Source organism: Sylvia atricapilla, chromosome W, assembly GCF_009819655.1.
Source record: "Sylvia atricapilla isolate bSylAtr1 chromosome W, bSylAtr1.pri, whole genome shotgun sequence".
Classification (NCBI taxonomy): Eukaryota; Metazoa; Chordata; class Aves; order Passeriformes; family Sylviidae; genus Sylvia; species Sylvia atricapilla.
In genome coordinates this window covers 4,860,394-4,880,064 of record NC_089173.1, presented here as the reverse complement: position 1 = coordinate 4,880,064, position 19,671 = coordinate 4,860,394, and the positions used below count along the sequence as shown (strand labels likewise).

The window sequence follows — 19,671 nt, the reverse complement described above, 5'->3', positions numbered from 1 at the left end:
GCCTCTATCACTTGTTGCAAGGTGACCACCGCATACCCAGCATACCTGGTTCCATTCTCCACAAAGCTTGATTCGTCCGTGAACAGTTCCCAATCGGGATTCTCCAAGGGCTCATCTTTTAAGTCCTTTCGGTTGGCATATACTTGCTCAATGACTTCCACACAGTCATGTGCCAGTTCTCCAGTTTCCTCTTCTGCTCTTAAGAATTCTGCTGAGTTAAGATGATTAGTCGATTTTAATTCAATATCATCCTGCTCTCTCAGCAATGCCTGGTATTGTAACATCCGACTCGAGGATAACCAATGCCCCCCTTTTTGTTCTAAAACAGTCAACACCATATGGGGAACGTATACCTCCATTTTTCTTCCAAGAGTTAATTTCCTGGCTTCCTGTATCAATAGTACCGTTGCGGCCACTGCTCTCAAGCATCCTGGCCATCCAGCACTAACTGAGTCCAATTGTTTGGAAAAGTATCCTACCGGGCGTTTCCATGATCCCAATTTTTGGGTGAGCACTCTCAATGCCAATTTCTGCCTTTCAGTCACATAGAGTTGAAAATCTTTATTGAGGTCAGGCAATCCCAGTGCCGGAGCTTCTCTCAGTGCCTGTTTGAGGGCCTGGAATGCTTTTTCCTCAATCTTGCCCCATTTCAGTTCGGGATTTTTCACAGCCTCGTAGAGAGGTTTGGCCTTTAATCCAAAATCAGGGATCCACAACCTGCACCACCCCACCATTCCCAAGAATGACCTCAATTCTTGATGATTTCGTGGGGTCGGGATAGCACAGATAGTCTGAATTCGATTGACCCCCAACTTACGCACTCCTTGAGAAATTTCACATCCTAAGTAGATAACTTGTGGTCTTACCAGTTGCGCTTTTTCTTTGGACACCCGGTATCCAGCCTGACCTAGCATGTTCAGCAGATCGATGGTCAACTTCAAACAAATCTCCTTATCTGCAGTAGCGAGAAAAATATCATCTACATATTGCAAAATCACAAATGATAAAGGTGACTCCTTTACCTGTGTTGTCTTCCATTCTTCTAATTCCCGAGCCAATTGATTCCCAAATATTGTAGGTGAGTTTTTGAATCCTTGAGGCAGGCGACACCAAGTGAGTTGTTTCTTCCTCCCTGTCTCTGGGTCTTCCTACTCGAAAGCAAAATATTTCCTGCTTTGAAATGCCACAGGGATGCAGAAGAACGCGTCCTTTAAATCAATTACTGAGAACCACTGAAATTTTTCTGACACAGATGTTAACAAGGTATAAGGATTAGCCACCACTGGATGAATGTCCTTAGTGATATTATTAATGACCCTTAGATCCTGGACTAACCTATACTTACCATTCGGTTTTCTTACCGGGAAAATGGGAGTATTAAACTCAGATTCACATTCCTGCAAAATACCTATGGTCAGGAATTGGGATATCATCGGGGCCACTCCTTTCTTTGCTTCCAATTTTAAAGGATATTGCTTTATTCTTACCGGGCTGGCTCCTTCTTTTAATTCCACTACTACTGGTTGTGCAGCCTTAGATTTTCCCGGGATACCTGTTTCCCATACCCAGGGGACCACAGCCAACTCTATTTCTTTGGGGACTTCTACTGACTCCACTTCCCTAACCAAAAACAATTTAGATATGTTTTCTTCTGGTATTTCTAATTTCGCCCTTCCTTTTTCAAATGTTATTTTTGCTTGCAACACAGACAGCAAGACCCTTCCTAATAAAGATTCAGGGTTATTGGGCATATACAAAAACTGGTGGTCAAATTCTTTCCCCCCAAATTTAATGTCCACAGGTCACAAAAATGGTCGTTCTTCTATTTGACCTGTTACCCCAACCACTTGGATTTTAGAATCACTTAATGGCCCGACCTGTGTGTTTATAGCTGAGTATGTGGCTCCCGTATCTACCCGAAATTCCAGTGGTTCCCCCTCTATTTCCAGAATCACCTTTAAATCCCGGTCTAGTCAGCTTTGATTCTGATAGCTTCCCATCATAAAGGCTTGAGCAACACCTTGCGGTCCTCTTTGGAAAGGACTCCCGTCACTCAGTTGGCCCGGACTCCCCATGGACACCACCCCGCTATCTCCCATACCTCCATTAAGGGGGCATTCATTCTTCCAATGTCCTCGATTTTTGCATAGGGCACACTGGTCAAATCCCAGTCTCGATCGTCCCCCAGTCTGCCCTGCCATTCCAAATCCCCCTCTCCCACCATTTGCCACCATACCCATTCCTCTTCTGCCCCTACCGCGGCCTCTTCCTCCCCGTCGGAAAGTTCCTTCAGCAGCTTGCTGCAACACAGTCAACATGCTAGCTTGCTGTCTTTTAGCAGTTTCCTTTTCACGATTATTATACACCTTCCACGCCACTTCCAACAATTTCTCCAAATTCCGAGTTTCTTCCCCTTCCAACTTTTGTAATTTCTTCCTTATATCCTCCTGTGACTGTCCTATGAATATCAATGCCAGCTGTAACTTCCCTGATTCCTCCTCTACTTCTAAATTAGTAAATCGCCTAGCAACCTCTTTCAACCGTTCCAGGAAAGCCGATGGGGACTCGTTCTTTTCCTGCCGCACCGAATACAACTTTGACCAATTTGTTTTCGGGATCCCCGCCCGTACCCCTTCAATCAATAATTCCTGGTAAGCCTTCAACCTCTGGTATCCTCCGGTCGAATTGGGATCCCACTCCGGATCCTCCCTGGGCACTAAATCATTTAAAGTGCCATCCGGTACCCGCAATCGTAGCATTTCCCGAGCCTTTTCAGACATTACTCTAAATACCATTTCTTTCTCAGTGGAGTCCATAACTGTATCTAACAATACCTGCAAATCATTCCAGTCAGGGTTTTGAGTCTTTATAACCATTTTTACCACTTGTGCGACCCGATCCGGGTCCTCGCGATACGAACCAGCTGATTGCTTCCAAATCATTAAATCATTCGGGGAAAAGGGCACTTTTACCATTATCCTGTCCCCCTGTGGTCCTACCGCTTCTCGCAAAGGAGCCATCAAAGAGGGTTGTACCATCCTCCCCCCTTTCCCTCCTACCCGACCTCTCCTGGTCCTTTCCGATAAAGGAGTTCTAGGCTTTTCCTTTTCCCTCATTTTCTCTCTACCGTCCTCTTCCTCTGAATCCCCCTCGTCTGAAGATTCCAGAGGAGGAGAACTGGGTGCTACCAGCATTGAAACATCCTCCTCAGGTTCATTGAATGTGACAGAACAGCACTTACAATTTTCCCTGCTTTTACAACCTAAACATTTGTCATCTGCAGTAACGTTCAACACCAACAAACCACACTCTTTCTGCCACTCCGGCTTTCCTTGCAAATAATAAAACAAATCCAAATACGGTATCTCATCCCATTTCTCATTATTCCGCAAAAAGTGCATCAAAGGAGTAATAATATCAGAATTCAAAGTACCATTCCGGGGCCATTGCATTCCCCCAGTCTCATATTGTGGCCAAACATAATTACAATAGTCCATTAATTTCTTTTTGCACAGTTCTTGCCCAAAATTACCCACTTTCCAATTTTTCAGCAAGCATCCAAGCGGAGAATCATCGGGGATCTCCATACCTACGGACGCCAATGCTTTGAAATTTTTAAACGGCATCATGACACACTTAATCAACAAACACTCACTCACAATTTTATTATCTCACTCACACAACTTGATTATTCCACCAATTCCACCAATTCTTGCCTTTTCTCGTCACTACGAGCGGCAAGTGCTGGTCCTGCACAGTTTCCTTGCCGTGTCTTACGGCCAGCGCCTAGGCTTTTACCACAACCACAGACGTCTTTTTTTTTTTTTTACCCAGCCCTGCGGGAATTACTCTCCCGTCTTATAGGGCGACACCCTTATCAGAGGAATAAAGCACTTGTCGGGCTTACCTCACAGTCGTCCGTCAGGCGCGGGGTCGGGCACAGGTTGATGTCTCCCCAGAAATCACCTGGTGCCGGCGTGGAGTTGATCAGCTCGCGAACCGCCCCAGCAGCCTTTGGAGTCCTGCCGCGGTCGCCAGAAAACTGTTGCCCGGAACGAAGTGAAACACAAACTAACAAGGAGTCAGTTTATGTCGTGCTTTATTCGGGGGCCCGGGGTCCTGGGGACCAACGTCCCAAATCAGGATTCCCAAAGACCCTCATCAAGACTCAGGTTTTTATACCTTTTTACAAAGATTACAAACAGAAAAATTTTTGATAAAGCAATGACGTTCATCTACTAGGTAACAGACTTCTAAAGTAATAAATTCTACATGCTTGTCTTGTTCAAAACTATAGGTTAATTACCAAAATTTACTTTTCCCCGTCACTAGACCCCCTCCTAGTAATATTTCAAACTTTATCTTTAAGACGGTTTTCCCTTTCAGCATGTTCTTCATGCTTTGCTACTCCCTTTGATTATTGTTTCCACAGACCCAGCACATTCCCAGGCTACCTTCCCAAGGCCTAGTGCCCTAATGCTAGCCAAGAAGCCTTAGCATAACTACTGCTATACGATTTTCTGATATTTTGGTAACACCCTGGGATAGAAGGGATGGGGTCGGCTACAAGGAAGTGGCAGAAGCATTCCCTCCTCAGCAGGGGAGAGCCAACCCAAACAACAGTTGGGAAGGAATCAGTGTGCTATCCGCAGGGCAAAGGGACACTGGAAGCAGGAATGTCCAGAGAGACAGCTGGATCTTCAGAAGGAGGAAGTCCAGAAGATAATGGCAATGGATTGTTAGGGTTGTCAGGACTTCCTGTTATACCAGGGACCCACCACACTAGAGTCCATGATAACTTTTAAGGTGGGTCTGATAGTGTATAGGGTTAAATTAAAAATATTTCTGCAGCTGCAAAGCTGGGGAATAGAACCTCAGCTTCACTGCAACCAGGATGTGGCTTTCATGCTATTGTTTTAACCAAATAAAGTATAATTTTGCCTGGGTAATCAGGGGAGAGGGAGTATTAGGACAATTTGTACTTAGGCCTATGTATCTAGGAAATAAAGTTATTCTCTACTAGGTCAGGTGAAACTGTACCTAATTATCATATGATAGGTGATATAATTGTAACGATTGTTGGTAGCTGAACTTGATTATTACCTTAAATCAGAATTGTGAAAATCACAAGGGAAGATATTTACCAAAATTCATGCTTGGGTGTATACAATAGAACAATGGGAGGCTTAATGACTAACATAGAGTTTTATAACAAAAGGGTATAGGACTGTATACTTTTTGAGCCCTTGTTGGAGTTGGATTTGGGTCTGTACCCGGACTCCCTGTCAGGGTCCGCAAACATATGCGGGGAACCTGATGGTTCGTTTTAGGATCTCAGAGTGCAAAAGACACAGAGGGGGACAACCAAGTTAATACAACAAAAAATGCACCTTTATTTAGTGCCACCAAAATGCGATAGTGGGGTGAGAAAATAGAGAATAGTAAGAAAGATAGAAAAGAGGGTAAGAGGATTATAGCTACCAACGTGGAGGGATGAGTCTTCAAGGCCGAGATGCCTATAGACGCAATCTTCTCCAGTGGGGTGATCACAAAAGTGAGCAGGGGTCTCCAGGGTTTTATAGGTTGGTCAAGGCGGGGACCAAAGTGAGTGGCACAAAGCCAAAGCAGGAGCCACCTGTGTTGAGGCAAAGCAAGGGGCCCAGAGCCAAAGCAGGAGCCACCTGCATCAAGGTAGGACAAAGGAGAGTCAAAGAGCCAAAGCCAGAGCCACCTGCATCGAGGTTGGGTGCTCAGGGACAAGCTGCACACCGTACCTGCTGTACTCTGGTACGGGCGGACCAGTTTGGGCCAGTAGCCTTGGCTCAGTCCACTGTGACCAGTTCCATTGTTCTTGCACTCCATTCTCATGGAGATGCATATCAGTCCTCCAAGACTTGGCAAACATTCTGCCTCAGCCAGGCCAGGGCTCCTTTCAGAGTCTGGGGTCTCCGTCCTCAATCATTGGAGACGGTCGTGAGGCATATCACATCCTTGGACAGACTCTGACACTCCCAGAGCTCTTCAATAAAGCACCTCATATAATCATTCCATGATTATGTGTTTCCTACACTAACATTTTGGTGACCCAGATGGGACCCTGTGAGTGCTGCTGAGGACCTCTCGACCCAATCATTCTTCAGCCAGCACCGAGGAGTTCTCGGGGAGCCCATCGAGGCGGGACCCCCCACTGCTCACATCGTCCCCTGGAGAAGAGGTAAGGTGCTTTATTCTGGTCTGGTCTGGTGCCTGCCTGTCAGACGTGGCAAAAGCTGCATGTGGTTGGGCTAAGGAATTCCTGGTATTGCCTAGGTGCCATCTGTTAGACAGGGCAAAAACCCTGTAGGTTCAGCATCAGTGGTGTTATGTACTGTAATATATGAAGAAGCTAAAAGGATTAAAAGAGGGGGTTATGGGAGGCAATGCCCCTATACCCGCTTCTCCTTTGGGGTGCTTGGTAGCACACTGGAAAGCTGGAAATTTCGGTCAGGAATTACAGAAAGATTGATTGATTATTGCAGTACATGGTGGCCTGGTTATGTTTTGCCTGATAATCGAAGGTGGCCAGACAATGGATCTTTGGAACCGAATCTGATATCACAACTGATGGAGTACTGTAAACAAGAGGGGAGATGGGATAAAGTTCTGTATGGTGATTTGTTTTATTTACAGGAAAAGCCAGAGTGGCTGGCTGAGTGAGGGTTAAAAACAGTGATCCTTGAAAACAATCACCTCATTCTCTTACCTCTCCCTCACTTAACACCTACCCAATATGCTTCTCCTCAGAGCTATCCCCTTCCCCTGCCAACACCTGCTCCTGTCCCCCTGAACCCTCTTCTGTCGTCTTCACCTATCCCTTCCTTCCCCAGGGAATAACCAAGATATACCTGTGATAAAGAGACATGGGGAGGGGGCAGAAGAAGTGGATAGTAGTGGGAGTGACAAAGATAAACCAGTAACCCTGGTATTTCATTGGACCCCGTCAAAATTGGCCCCTGCCTGGCCTAAGGCAGGAGGGGCAAGAGTTAAGAAATTTGGACAAACTACTTGAGGTGGCTTAGAAAGTTTATAACAATAGAGATAAAGAGGCTGCTAAGAAACAAGGACAGAGTCTTTTGGCAGTTTTAAAAGGACAGGGGCAAGGATGTAGTAGAACTGGTTGGAGCGGCAATAGAAGTGATTTTGGCAGAAGCCGTGAAAAACTAATAATAAATCAATGCACTTATTGGAAAGTCATTAGAAAAGAGAGTGCCCAAACTGGTTTAGCCAGAATGGTCAGCCCCAAGTGGATAGCGTAGCTGGAGTCATGGTCTTATGTGAAGGAAAGCCAGGATCAAACGAGCCCATGGTGACTTTGGGCTTAGAAGGAAAGAAGGTTACCCTTCTTACATACACATTCTGTATTGAACTATATGGAAGGGCAAATTGGGAATAAGTTTACTGTAATCATTGGAACCACAGGGAGGGAAGAAACACGGCCATTCCTGCAACCCCTAGATTTGAGTTTTGAGAATAATGTTTTAACACATGAATTTTTGTATTTGCCTGAGTGCACAACTCCGCTCTTAGGGCATGATTTATGGGTGGCACTTGAGGCAGTAATTACTTTTGAGAATGGTGAACTTGTAATGAGGATATCTGAGTCCAAAACAGGAAAGATTTTAATGATAAAAGAAAAGCCAATCCCCAATATTCCTAAGGAGGTAGAAGATGCAGTGATTCCCTCTGTATGGGAAACGGATGTACCTGGAAAGTCTAAGTTAGCACAGCCAGTACATGTAGAATTGAAAGAAGGAGAAAATGCTGTACAGATTAAACAGTATCCTATAAAACAGAAGGAAGGCAGAGAATAGCAAAGACGATTGATAAATTCCTAAAGTATCAAATTCTAGAAGAGTGTGAATCAGAATACAATACTCCAATTTTCCCAGTGAAGAAGCCCAATGATGAGTTCAGACTCATACAGGATTTGAGGGGCATAAATGAGATAATCAAAGATATTCATCCAGTGGTGGCCAATCCTTATATATTGTTAGCATCTGTAAAGGAGATACATAAATGGTTTACTGTAATTGATTTAAAAGATGCCTTTTTGTACATACCCCTTGGCCAAAATAGTAGGAAACTATTTGCCATTGAGTGGGAACATCCTGGAAGTGGAAGAAAGACCCAGCTCACCTGGACTCGACTACTGATAGGAGTCAGCTGACAAAGGAGCTGGAAATCTGGACTAAAGAAGGACAGGTACCAAGAGACCAGTACCTATTGCTCCAATATGTAGATGGTATTCTGATTGCAGCTGAAGAAGAGGCAACTTGCATAAAGATACCAACTGAGATTTTAAATTCCTTGGGAATGGGAGGATATAAGGTGTCCAGAGAAAAACCCCAAATTGCCCAACAGACTGTTATCTACCTGGGATGTGAAATCTCACAAGGGCAAAGAAGGCTGGGTATTAATCATGTTCAAGCTATTTGTGATATTCCAGAGCCCCAGAATCTACATGAGCTGTGAATTTTCCTTGGAATGACCAGGTGGTGTTACCTGCAGATCATGGACTATGGACTGATTGCAAAACCCTCATATGAGGACCAGAAGACGCAGCCGTTCATCTGGGGCAAACCACAAAAGGAGGCCTTCCGGAAATTAAAGGAAGCATTAACAACTGCTCCTGCATAAGAGTTACCTGATTTGTCTAAAGACTTTCAGCTGTATGTACATGAAAGGCAGTGCCTGGCACTGGGAGTCCTGACCCAACGATTGGGAAGTTGGAAAAAGCTGTTGGGTTACTTTTCCAAACAACTTGACAACATAAGTGCCAGGTGGCCTTCATGTCTGCGGGCAGTGGCAGCTACTGTGCTACTGATACAAGAAGCCAAGAAGCTCACAATGGGAAGACACATTTATGTCTACGTGCCACACGTGGTAACCACAGTCCTGGAGCAGAAAGGGGGCCACTGGCTCTCTCCAAGCCGGATGATGAAATTCCAGGTAACCATGACCGAGCAGGATGATATGACACTAAAATCAACTAACCTTTTGAATCCAGCCTTGTTTCTAGGTACTACAGCTGAGGAAGGTCCACTAGGGCATGACTGCATAGAAGTGATCGAGTATACCTATTCAGCAAGAGCAGACCTGAAAGATACTCCTCTGGAGCAACCAGAATGGGAACTCTTCACAGGTGGAAGCAGCTTTGTGGAAAATGAAATCAGATAGGCTGGATATGCGGTAACCACAATTAACACAGTAGTGGAAGCAAAAGCATTATCACCAAATACATCTCCCCAGAGGGCAGAGCTGGTTGTATTAACCAGAGCACTAGAACTGAGTGAGGGGAAAGCAGTCAATATATGGACTGACTAAAAATATGCCTTTGAAGTAGTGCATGTACATGGAGCATTATGGAAGGAAAGAGGACTACTGTCCTCCCAAGGGACACATATTAACCATCAAGATGCAGTCCTGCAACTGATAAATGCAGTACAAAAACCTGAACACGTAGCAATCATGCACTGCAAGGCACATCAGTCAGGCAGCTCCAAAATTTATGAGGGGAATTGAAAGCAGATACGACAGCCCGTCAGGTGGCATGGGAAGTGCAGAAAACAATGGCATTGATACCGTCAAAACTTAATGTCTCTCAATTCAATTTACCACCCAAGCCAAAATACACAATAGAAGATGACAGACTGGCACATCTGCTGAAAGCACAGAAGAACGCAGGAGAGTGGTATGTCACCATACAAGGGCAAATAGTGATACCTCCCGTGCTAATGATAGAAATCTTACAAATAAGACATAATGATTGTCATTGGGGTGCAGAGGCATTGGTAAAATCGCTGAAGCGATATATAGTCTCGGTACAGATGCAAACAATGGCAAAATCAGTAATGTCAAAACGTGAGATTTGCTTAAAGAACAATCCAGTGGCCAGATGACAGACACAGCTAGGAAGAATTTGGATGAGGATAGAACCAGGAGATTATTGGCAGGTAGATTTTGCAGAATTGCCCAGAACACGAGGATATAAGTATTTGATAGTAGGGGTTGACACATGTTGTCTCAAGTTTGCCTGTTTTTCACTGTTTGCATTTTGTTCTCACGCAGCTTCAAGTAAACTATGTATATTGTTAGAATTGTTTACGTTCTTCCTCTCTAGGAGGAGAATGATGATTGATGGTGATGGTCACCAATGAGCTCGAAGAGGTGGCTACCTGTGTAGCCAATCTTGGCCTGTCTGTAAATTTGTATATATATGGAGTCAGAAAAATAAAGTAGAAGCTTTCCTGCTTGACCTCCTGCTGGCCTGTGTCGTCCTTTCGTGCTCCTAACAGCAGCTGCAAGTGTGACCCTCCGTCACAAGTGGTGACCCCGATGGTGGGAAAGGAATTCAGCCGTCTGTGTCTGAGGTCACAAGTGGTGACCCCTCCGTTGGACAAGAATTCAGCCTTCTGTGTATCTGAGGTAACAAGTGGTAAGAGATGATGACCTCTGCCTCTCCCTCGGAAGATGTCCTCGTGATGGACCTCTGGTTTGAGGTCCTAGAGAAGGAGGGATCCTCTGTATCTAGGGAGGACTTCCTAGAGTTTTTTTTATTATGCTAGAAGCCATGTTTTTTTCTCCACTGTTCAGGCTGCTTTCTCCACATTGGAGTGGTGGATCTTAGGATCCCGCCTACTGCACGAGTTTAAGGCGGATGCTGGGGTGGATTTTTTGCAGTTGCTAACAACCTGGAAAAGGCTGGAAAAGGTGCTGCTCGGTATGCAGCCTCCCAGTTCTGGGGCTTCAGAGGATGGCTCCAGCCTGATGCTGTCTCCCAGGCTAGGTCCCAGTGGAGATGGTGCCTTTTCTCCAGTCCCCGCACCGCGGACGCGCAGCTGGAGCGGAGGGGATTTAGCCCCCACTCCGGTGCCGGCTGGAACACCGATTCCCGCCCCACGTAGGCGCAGGAGTGAGGAAAGCCTGTCCTTCCTCACGCCAGCAGCTGAGGAGGGCGCGGGGTCCGCTGATCGGACCCCGCCCGTACCCACACCCCGCAGGCGTTGGAGTGCGGGGGATCTTAGAGCTTGCAGAAGCCCAGCGGGACCGGCGCTACCAGCTCCGCCGACTCCGGTGCCGTGGAGGCGGCAGCAGAAGGTCCCTTCCCCTCCCCGTGCATTCCCGGCCCGGGAAGCGCCAAGAGCGCATTTGGACCGGGGAGAGGGGGCGGTCACAGTGGACTGCCCTCATTGTGGGATTTCCACGAGATATTTCGTGGAGGATGACGGCGTGGGTTCGCGCCGTCCCGAGGGGCCGAGCGAAGCGGACCCGGACCCGCGCGGAGGGGACCTGCAGTCCTCCCGCAGTCCTCCCGCAGTCCCTCCGCGGATCTGGGCGCGGCTCCAGGCGGCCAGCCAAGTCTGCCCGGGGGGGGGCACGGCCCCGGAGAGTGAGAGGCCGGCCCCGGAGAGTGAGAGGCCGGCCCCGCAGTGGGAGGAGGGCCGCCCACCATTGGAGTTCGGGCGGCCGGGGGGACCATGCTGGGAGCGGTACCCGCAGCCCCTCCCGCAGCTGCGGCTCCGCCGAGAGATGCGTGGGGGAGGTGGCGCTCGGGTGACCTTCGGGCTGTACAGCCTGTTAAAAACGGGCCAGGAGACCTGCTCCTTTGAAAAGCCTTTATTAGTCAGCTCTTTAAAGGGGGAACTCGAGGGGTCGCCTGCGCCGTCGCTGCTCCTGTCGCCGCCCTCGCTCCTGTCGCCGCTGAGGATCAGGTGTCAGTCGGACCTTCTGCTCTCGCCGCAGCAGAGTCGGGAGGCTCCGATCTCGCGGGAATTCCCGGCAACCCAACTGGGCTCGTGTGGTCTAGGGGTGTCACTTCTTCCCAGTCCCTTTGTGGTCGTGGCGAGGCGGCAGAAGCAGAATTCAGTCTTTAGGTAGCTGAGGGTCTTCTCGGTGTTGTAGTGCCTCCCTTTTTACCTGGATTTGGTGCTGGGTTGCGGCTTTTGGGTCCGCTTGCCGGCAGCTGTACTTCGGTTTTGGAGCGGTGCACCATGGAAGTCCTTGGATTTTCCTATTAGGCGGGGCCGGCAGCTCGAGGAGCCGGCAGGGAACGGCGACAGCCTAGCCCGACGGAAGGGGGGGGGGCCCCGGGGTTTTAGAGGGGGTATACAACTTGGAATGAGATTTTTGAGGGTACAAACTTTGGTACAAACAGCTTAACAGACCGGTTTACAACTGGCATAATATTTGAAACAGTACAACTTTTTAACAAATGTCAGACTGTGTAAGAAAATGGGAATCTCTTACATTTTATTCATTTCAGTCCCCCCTCTATTTCTTTGATCGGGCCTTTGCCCGCATCAATTGGCAGTTTTTTTTGATTCATGGGAGTATATCTTTTTTAATTTCTGGTATTGGTTATATATTCTTTTGGCTTTATTCAGTTCTTCAGTTTGGGGTTCTAGTCTTATTTCAGTAGGTTTGGGGCTTGCTTGAATGGTTGCAGTTCGAATTAAACAGGGGAATATGCAGGGAAGGAGTAGGAAGCTGGCAAGGATGCTTATTACAATAAATAAGTCAATAGGTAAGTTTTTATTAAGGGGCTCATCAATTTCATTCAGTGGCTTTTCTTTTATTAAATTTGCAACTCCCTTTGGATTGTCTAATTTTTTTTGGTAAAACAATTCTCTTATAGGGCACTCTCTAGTTAGGTGCTGCATAAACGTTGCAGCAATTTTTACCATCCAATATTGTTTTTCATTTTTTTGGCAAGTAGATACTTGGGTTATATTAAAACACGTGGGACTCACATGAGTGTGAACTCTTATAAGGGACTGCAGATTCTCTTCATCATAGATGAGATGGTAGCCCCTAGAGCATGTTCCTTTGGCATGTTTGCTTATTAATGGGACTATAATTAGTCCTCCCAAGAGTCCAGTATGAACCATTATCTCGATCTCACCTGGTCTTGCCTCTTGGGTTAGGGAAGTGGGATAGTCATTCTTAGGGCATGCTCCTTCGGTGGGTTTGCTCATCAATAGGACTATAATTAGTCCTCCCAAGAGTCCAGTATGAACCATTATCTCGATCTCACCTGGTCTTGCCTCTTGGGTTGGGGAAGTTATTTAGCTGGCCTTATGGAGTTTCTTTCAGTGTGCTCCCACTTGTTCAGTTTTTGATTAGGCTTTCTGTGGTGTGCCCTATAAGAGATCTGTAATGATTTATTATCACAACCTTTTTAACACTTTATAATAACTTAGAACAACAACTTACAGAGAACATTTTATGATCTAATTGGGCTTTGGTCGTTTCTTGAAGGTTATTTTAAGTGTGTTTGGATCTCTAATGGTAGTCCATTCAGAGGGAGTCTCTGCTGGGGTAACAGAGTCACTGGGAAGTGGCAATGGTCCTTTTACTCGGGATATGTGTGTCCAACCCTTTTCTTGGGTTCTCACTGCAGTGTGGGTTGTGAGCAGGACCTGGAATGGACCTTCGAATTTGGGAGTTAGTGGAATGGTATTCCAAGATTTAATTAGGACCCAGTCCCCTGGCTTTATTTGGTGTACATCCGCATCTAAGGGGGAGGTTTGAGGAAGATACCCTCTTCTCTTAAGATCGGCCAATGTCTTTCCAATTGTTTTAATATATTCTTGAGTGGCTGCCTCCCCTTCTAAATAATTTGCAGTGCTGTAAGGAGTTAGTAAGAAAGGGAGTCCAAACATCATCTCATATGGTGAAGCCCCTATGTCTGACCTTGGCCGAACTCGGATTCTCAAGAGTGCTAGGGGCAGACATTTTAGCCAATTCATTCCAGTTTCTGTTATCAATTTAGTCAATACATTTTTGAGGGTTTTATTCATCCTCTCAACTCTCCCCGAGCTTTGGGGATGCCAGGGTGTATGCAACTGCCATTTAATTCCCAAGGCTTTAACAACATCATGCAGGACTTGTGCTACAAAGTGGGGGCCTCTGTCTGAATCGATGTTATTTACCAGTCCATATCGGGGGATGATGTGTTCTAATAGTATTTTTATTACTACTTGTGCTGTTTCCCTTTTTGTAGGGAAGGCTTCTATCCAATGTGTTAAGTGATCAACTATAACCAAAAGGTGCTTATATCCCTGTACTGGAGGCATTTCTGTGAAGTCTATTTGTATACTTTGAAAGGGTCTTAATGCTATTTGTCTTCCTCCTGGTGTGGGCTTTTTCATTACTTTTTGATTTACTTTTTGACAAATTAGGCATCCTTCAGTCACTGCTTTGGCTAGGTTATAGATTCCAACACATAGGTGTTCCCTCAGGAAATGATCACACAACCCTTGGGTGCCCCAGTGGGTTAAGCTATGGATTTCTGCCAGTATTTTTCGAGCTATTGCTTTATTTAGGAATGTTCTTCCATCTGGGGTCAGCCATTCCCCTTGCTTCCCTTGGTGTAAACCTAACTTTTTTATTTCTTTTAATTCATTTTCATCATATATTGGTTCACTAACTTTGTTAGCTGGTACATCATTTAAAGTAAGAATTTTTATTGGTTCTCCCAGCCTTTGAGCTGCTAGTTTGGCTGCTTGATCAGCTACTTGGTTGCCCTTTCCTTCAAATGTGTCCTTTTTTTGATGTCCCTTGACATGTACAATTGCTATTTCTTGGGGCTTCATAAGAGATTCTAATACCAATTTAATTAATTCTTTATGTATCAGATTTTTCCCCTTTGAATTTAGGTAGCCTCTTTCTTCCCAGATTTTTCCAAATGTGTGTACTATTCCAAATGCATATCTCGAGTCTGTGTAGATTGTACCTTGGTCTTGTTCTAATAAATCTAATCCCCTCTTGAGGGCATAGACTTCACAACACTGGGCAGACCAATGGGGGGGCAGTTTTTCTTTTTCTATAACTTTTAAATTGTCCCTTTCTGTACCTTCGACTATTGCATAGCCTGATATTCTCTTTCCCTCTATCACCCTAGATGATCCATCAATAAATAGCACCCTCCCACATGGTAGAGGTGTATCTTCAAGATCTTCCCTTACTTTTGTTTGTAAATCTATGATTTCCAGGCAATTGTGCTCTAAGTTTGGTGTGGGTTCCCCTGAGAGGAACTGGGCAGGATTTAGACTTTTTGATGTGATTAGCTCCAAATCACTGGTGCCGGTTAAAATCACTTCATATTTTAAAATTCTAGAGTCAGTCAGCCATTGTTGAGCCCTTTGGCTCAACACTGTCCTGAGATCATGGGGTGTGTGTGCAATGATTTTTCCCTGCAGTGTCAGTTTTTGTGCTTCCTCTACAAGAACAGCTGTGGCTGCTACAGCCTGGAGGCAAGCCGGCCACCCTCTTGCAACTGGATCCAAAAGTTTGGAAAGGTATGCGACAGGCTTTTTGTGTCCTCCCCATTCTTGGGTTAATACTCCATAAGCTATTCCCCCTTCAGAGTTAATGAATAGGTCAAACTTTTTCTTAAGGCCTGGGAGACTCAGGACAGGGGCTGAAGACAATTTTGTCTTTAGGTCTTTCAATTGTTCTTCATCCTTATCAGTCCATTTTACAGGTTCAGGTTGGACTAACTTCTCATAGAGAAATTTAACACTTTGGGAATATTTTTCTATCCATAGCTTGCAATAACCAAATAGTCCTAATAATTTCCTTATATCTCTTTTTGTGGTTGGAGCTGGGACTGAGAGTATACCTGAGATTCTCTCAGGGCTTAATTTTTTACACCCTTCCCCAATGAGGTGTCCGAGGTATGTGACTTGTGATTCTACAAACTGTAATTTGTTCTTTGACACTTTGAGGCCTTTTTCTCCTAGAAAATTTAAGAGATTAATACTGGTTTTTTTCACTTCATCTTTCTCTCTCCCCGATATTAGGAGGTCATCTACATACTGCAGGATTTGTACATTATTTTTAGGGATAAACTGCCTTAGTAACTCTTCTAGGGCTTGTCCGAAAAGGTTTGGGCTTTCAGTGAACCCTTGAGGAAGACGAGTCCATCTTAGTTGCTGCTTTCTCTTACTTTCAGGGCACTCCCATTCGAAAGCAAACCAATCTCGGCTTCCTTCTGCCAAAGGACAGGCCCAAAAAGCATCTTTTAGATCTACTACAGTAAACCAGGAATGTTCTCTAGGTATCCTGCTCAGGAGTGTGTAGGGGTTTTGTACCACCGGGTGCCTGGTAATTGTTTTTTTGTTTACTTCTCTTAGGTCTTGCACTAATCTAAACTTATTTTCTGCCTTTTTTACAGCCAGAATAGGGGTGTTGTGGGGTGACATACAAGGTTCTAATATTCCTTCTGTGAGTAGATGGGTTATAATTGGCGTTAGTCCTTTTTTCCCTTCCAGAGAAATAGGATATTGCCTGACCCTTATAGGAGGCGTATTTTCTTGCATTTTTATTTCTATAGGTGGGATATCTAATATCCATATTTCCCTCCTCGGCCCAGACTTCTGGCTTGATTTCTTTCAAGTCTCCAATAGTCAGCCTCATCATTTGTACTACCATTTTTCCTTCTCTAGGAAGAATCCCTACTCCCAACTGAACTTGCAGGTCCCTTCCCAGCAAGTTACTGTCTATTTTGGGTAGATATATTAAATTAGTGACACATCTCTTGGAATTTCCTTTAATTTCTATATTTTCTATAACTGAGGCTTTGAAAGGCTCCCCTTCTGCTCCTAGGACTTCACAGGTTTTTCTTCCAATTGTAATTCCAACTGGAAGTCGGTTAATACACGATTTATCTGCACCAGTATCTACTAAAAATTCAAACTCTTCATGTTGGGGACCTACTTCAAAGTTTACTATGGGCCCTTCTTGATGTTTCGTGGGGTCCCCTAACGCATAGAGCCCATGACACCCCTAATCCTCTTCGACTTCTCCTTTCAATAATTTTTCCAATGCCTCTTGCTCCCCTACGACAGTCTCATCAAATGACAATTTTTTGCAATATTTTTTTAAGTGTCCTATTTCTCCACAATAAAAACAGGCTCGGGTCTCTCTCGGTCTCTGAGGAGTACCCCAAGATGGTGGGTTCCTTCCTCTTCCTTTTTCTGGTAAAGATTTTGTGTTCCTTTCACCCCTAGCATCCTCTTTGAGATCCCTACACTCTCCCTGGCCACGGCTACCATAATCCTGGTTTTTGCTTTTGTTCTTTCTTCATCTCTCCTAAGATATACTCTTAGTGCTTCCCTTAATAATTCATTATTTCTCGGTCTTGCCAGTCCTCCATCTTTTCAAGTTTTCTTCTGATATCTGGCCAGGATTTTGTGACAAACTGTAACTTTAATAATATCTGTCCCTCTGGGCTATCTGGATCCAAATTAGAATATTGCTGGAAATTCCGTCTGAGCCTGCTCAGCCAGGCTGCTGGGGTTTCATCTTTCTCTTGGGCCCTGTCAAAAGCTAATTTGGTGTTGCTACTCCGAGGAACTGATTCTTTAACACCTTTTATCATTAGGTTTCTATAATCCTCCATATTTCTCCTCCCTTCTTCTCTGTTTGGGTCCCACCCTGGGTCAGCTATTGGCAACTTCTGGTCACCGGGGGGGCCCATTCGGTTTTCTCTCTCCCAGATGCGCATTCCTGCTGCCCTAACCAACCGAAACTCGTCCGGATTGAAGAGTATATTTAAGATGGAGTTTAGTTCTCCCCATGTATAAATATTTGGGCCTAAAAACTGGTCAATCTGGTTGGCAATTCCCACTGGGTTTTTCAACCAGATTCCCCAGTTCTTTCTTAAATTTCTGACTTCTGACGCTGTTAAAGGTGCATTGACAAACCCTATTCCTCCAACTGCCCCACCCAATGGGACCTCCCTTAGGGGAAAGAGTTTGGTTTTTTGACCTGGTGTTACTGTAAGGTCCTTCTGGGGTTTTTATTGCCTGGCAGGACGCATTGTTAGTTGCCAGACCTAGCTCCCAGCTGTGAGGGGGTGCAGGGATTGTGGATGGTGAAGGAGAGGAGGTTAGACCAGTGTTAGGAAACGGCAGAGGGTAAGAGGGGTTATAAGCTGGAGGGGGGCAAGTTGGGGAAAGAACAGGGATTACAGTTTGAGAAGGTGGGATATGATTTTCAAATGAGGTTGGAGGATTAGTAGGGATAGTTTGTAGCCCTTCGGGATAAACTGGAGGAGGAGGCAAATGTTCTAAGGGGTCCCAATTATGGCTAGCTTCTTCTTGGTTCTCCTGCTTTTCATTCTTTTGTTTCCCTTGCTGTAACTTACATATTTTTGCTGTTTCATTTTTGACTACTTGTTTCTGCCAACAGATAGCATAGAGTATTTGTTCAGTACTTGAATCTCCTCGAGATTTCAAGTATTGAGTTAGTTGTGAACACATCCAGGGGTCTCTAGTTCCACACCATGGCCATCTTTCAGGTAAATCTAGCTTAGGCCAAGCCTCTATGCAATAATGGATCATCTTGATCCTGTCCAAGCTTTTAGTGGCTTCATCAAACTCCCATAGCTCTAACATTTGTCCTAGTGGACTGTCTGGTGGAATTTGTTTTATCTTTTTCTCTCTCTCTTCAACTGGCTCCACTCTACTTATGTATGCCCCCATTTTCAGTGGGTCTCAAATAAAACTACGCTGTTCTTATTCTGACAGAAACTTTACTTCAGGGCAACCCAAAGCAAATTACTTGTCTTTGTTTTAATTAAACTTCTTTAAGGTGCCCCTATACCTACACAAGTTTAAAGGTGTGCAGCCCAAATTTTAACTCTCACTCACTCTTTGAGCACTCGTAAGTAGCCCCAGGGACCCCCTCAGGGTTTGGGCACTACCCCTGCCAGTGCTCGGAATGCCCCACAGGTAGCCTGGTGACCCGCCCTTAGGGCCTCAGCCACTACCCCTTAGCAAGCACTCCTTTACTCCCCTGCACCCGGACAGCGTACCTCTTCTCTGGGCACCCCCGACCAGTTCTACCTCTCGAACCCGGAAAGCGTACCCAAGATACCCCCGACCAATGCAGACTTTTATCCCAGCACCCCGACAGCTACCCCAGCCAGTCTCCAAAGCACCCCGAAAGCAGCCTCTTTGCTACCCCAGCCAGTACTCAGACGCTCTGGGCCGTAGCCTCAGCCAGTACTCTTTATCCCAGCACCCCGACAGCTACCCCAGCCAGTCTCCAAAGCACCCCGAAAGCAGCCTATCTTTGCTACCCCAGCCGGTACTCAGACGCTCTGGGCCGTAGCCTCAGCCAGTACTCTTTATCCCAGCACCCCGACAGCTACCCCAGCCAGTCTCCAAAGCACCCCGAAAGCAGCCTATCTTTGCTACCCCAGCCGGTACTCAGACGCTCTGGGCCGTAGCCTCAGCCAGTACTCTTTATCCCAGCACCCCGACAGCTACCCCAGCCAGTCTCCAAAGCACCCCGAAAGCAGCCTATCTTTGCTACCCCAGCCGGTGCTCAGACGCTCTGGGCCGTAGCCTCAGCCAGTACTCTTTATCCCAGCACCCCGACAGCTACCCCAGCCAGTGCCAACTCACAAGCCCCGAAAGTAGCCTGGGCAACCCGCCCTTAGGGTTCCAGCCGCTACCCCAGCCAGCGCTAGTCTCCTGTGACACCCCGGGCTATAGCCTCAGCCAGTGTGGTGCGTGCCTCACTTACTTCTTTGACGTGCCACTTACTCTCTAAATTCCTCCGCACGTCCAGAGGGGGGCGCCTATGCCCCTGGAGACGCCTCAGTCACTCTCAGTTCACTCG

At 46.0% G+C, this 19,671-nt stretch overlaps 1 long non-coding RNA gene across 1 annotated transcript in view; it reads right to left on the bottom strand.

The window, feature by feature from the left end:
- The window catches only part of LOC136373344 (uncharacterized), a 42,589-nt gene extending 32,049 nt beyond the window's left edge, over positions 1 to 10,540 (bottom strand). Inside the window, exon 1 of the long non-coding RNA XR_010745634.1 lies at positions 10,415 to 10,540. This is a non-coding gene — a long non-coding RNA (uncharacterized lncRNA). The remainder of the gene's footprint in view (positions 1 to 10,414) is intronic.
- Between the last annotated feature and the right edge of the window lie 9,131 nt (positions 10,541 to 19,671).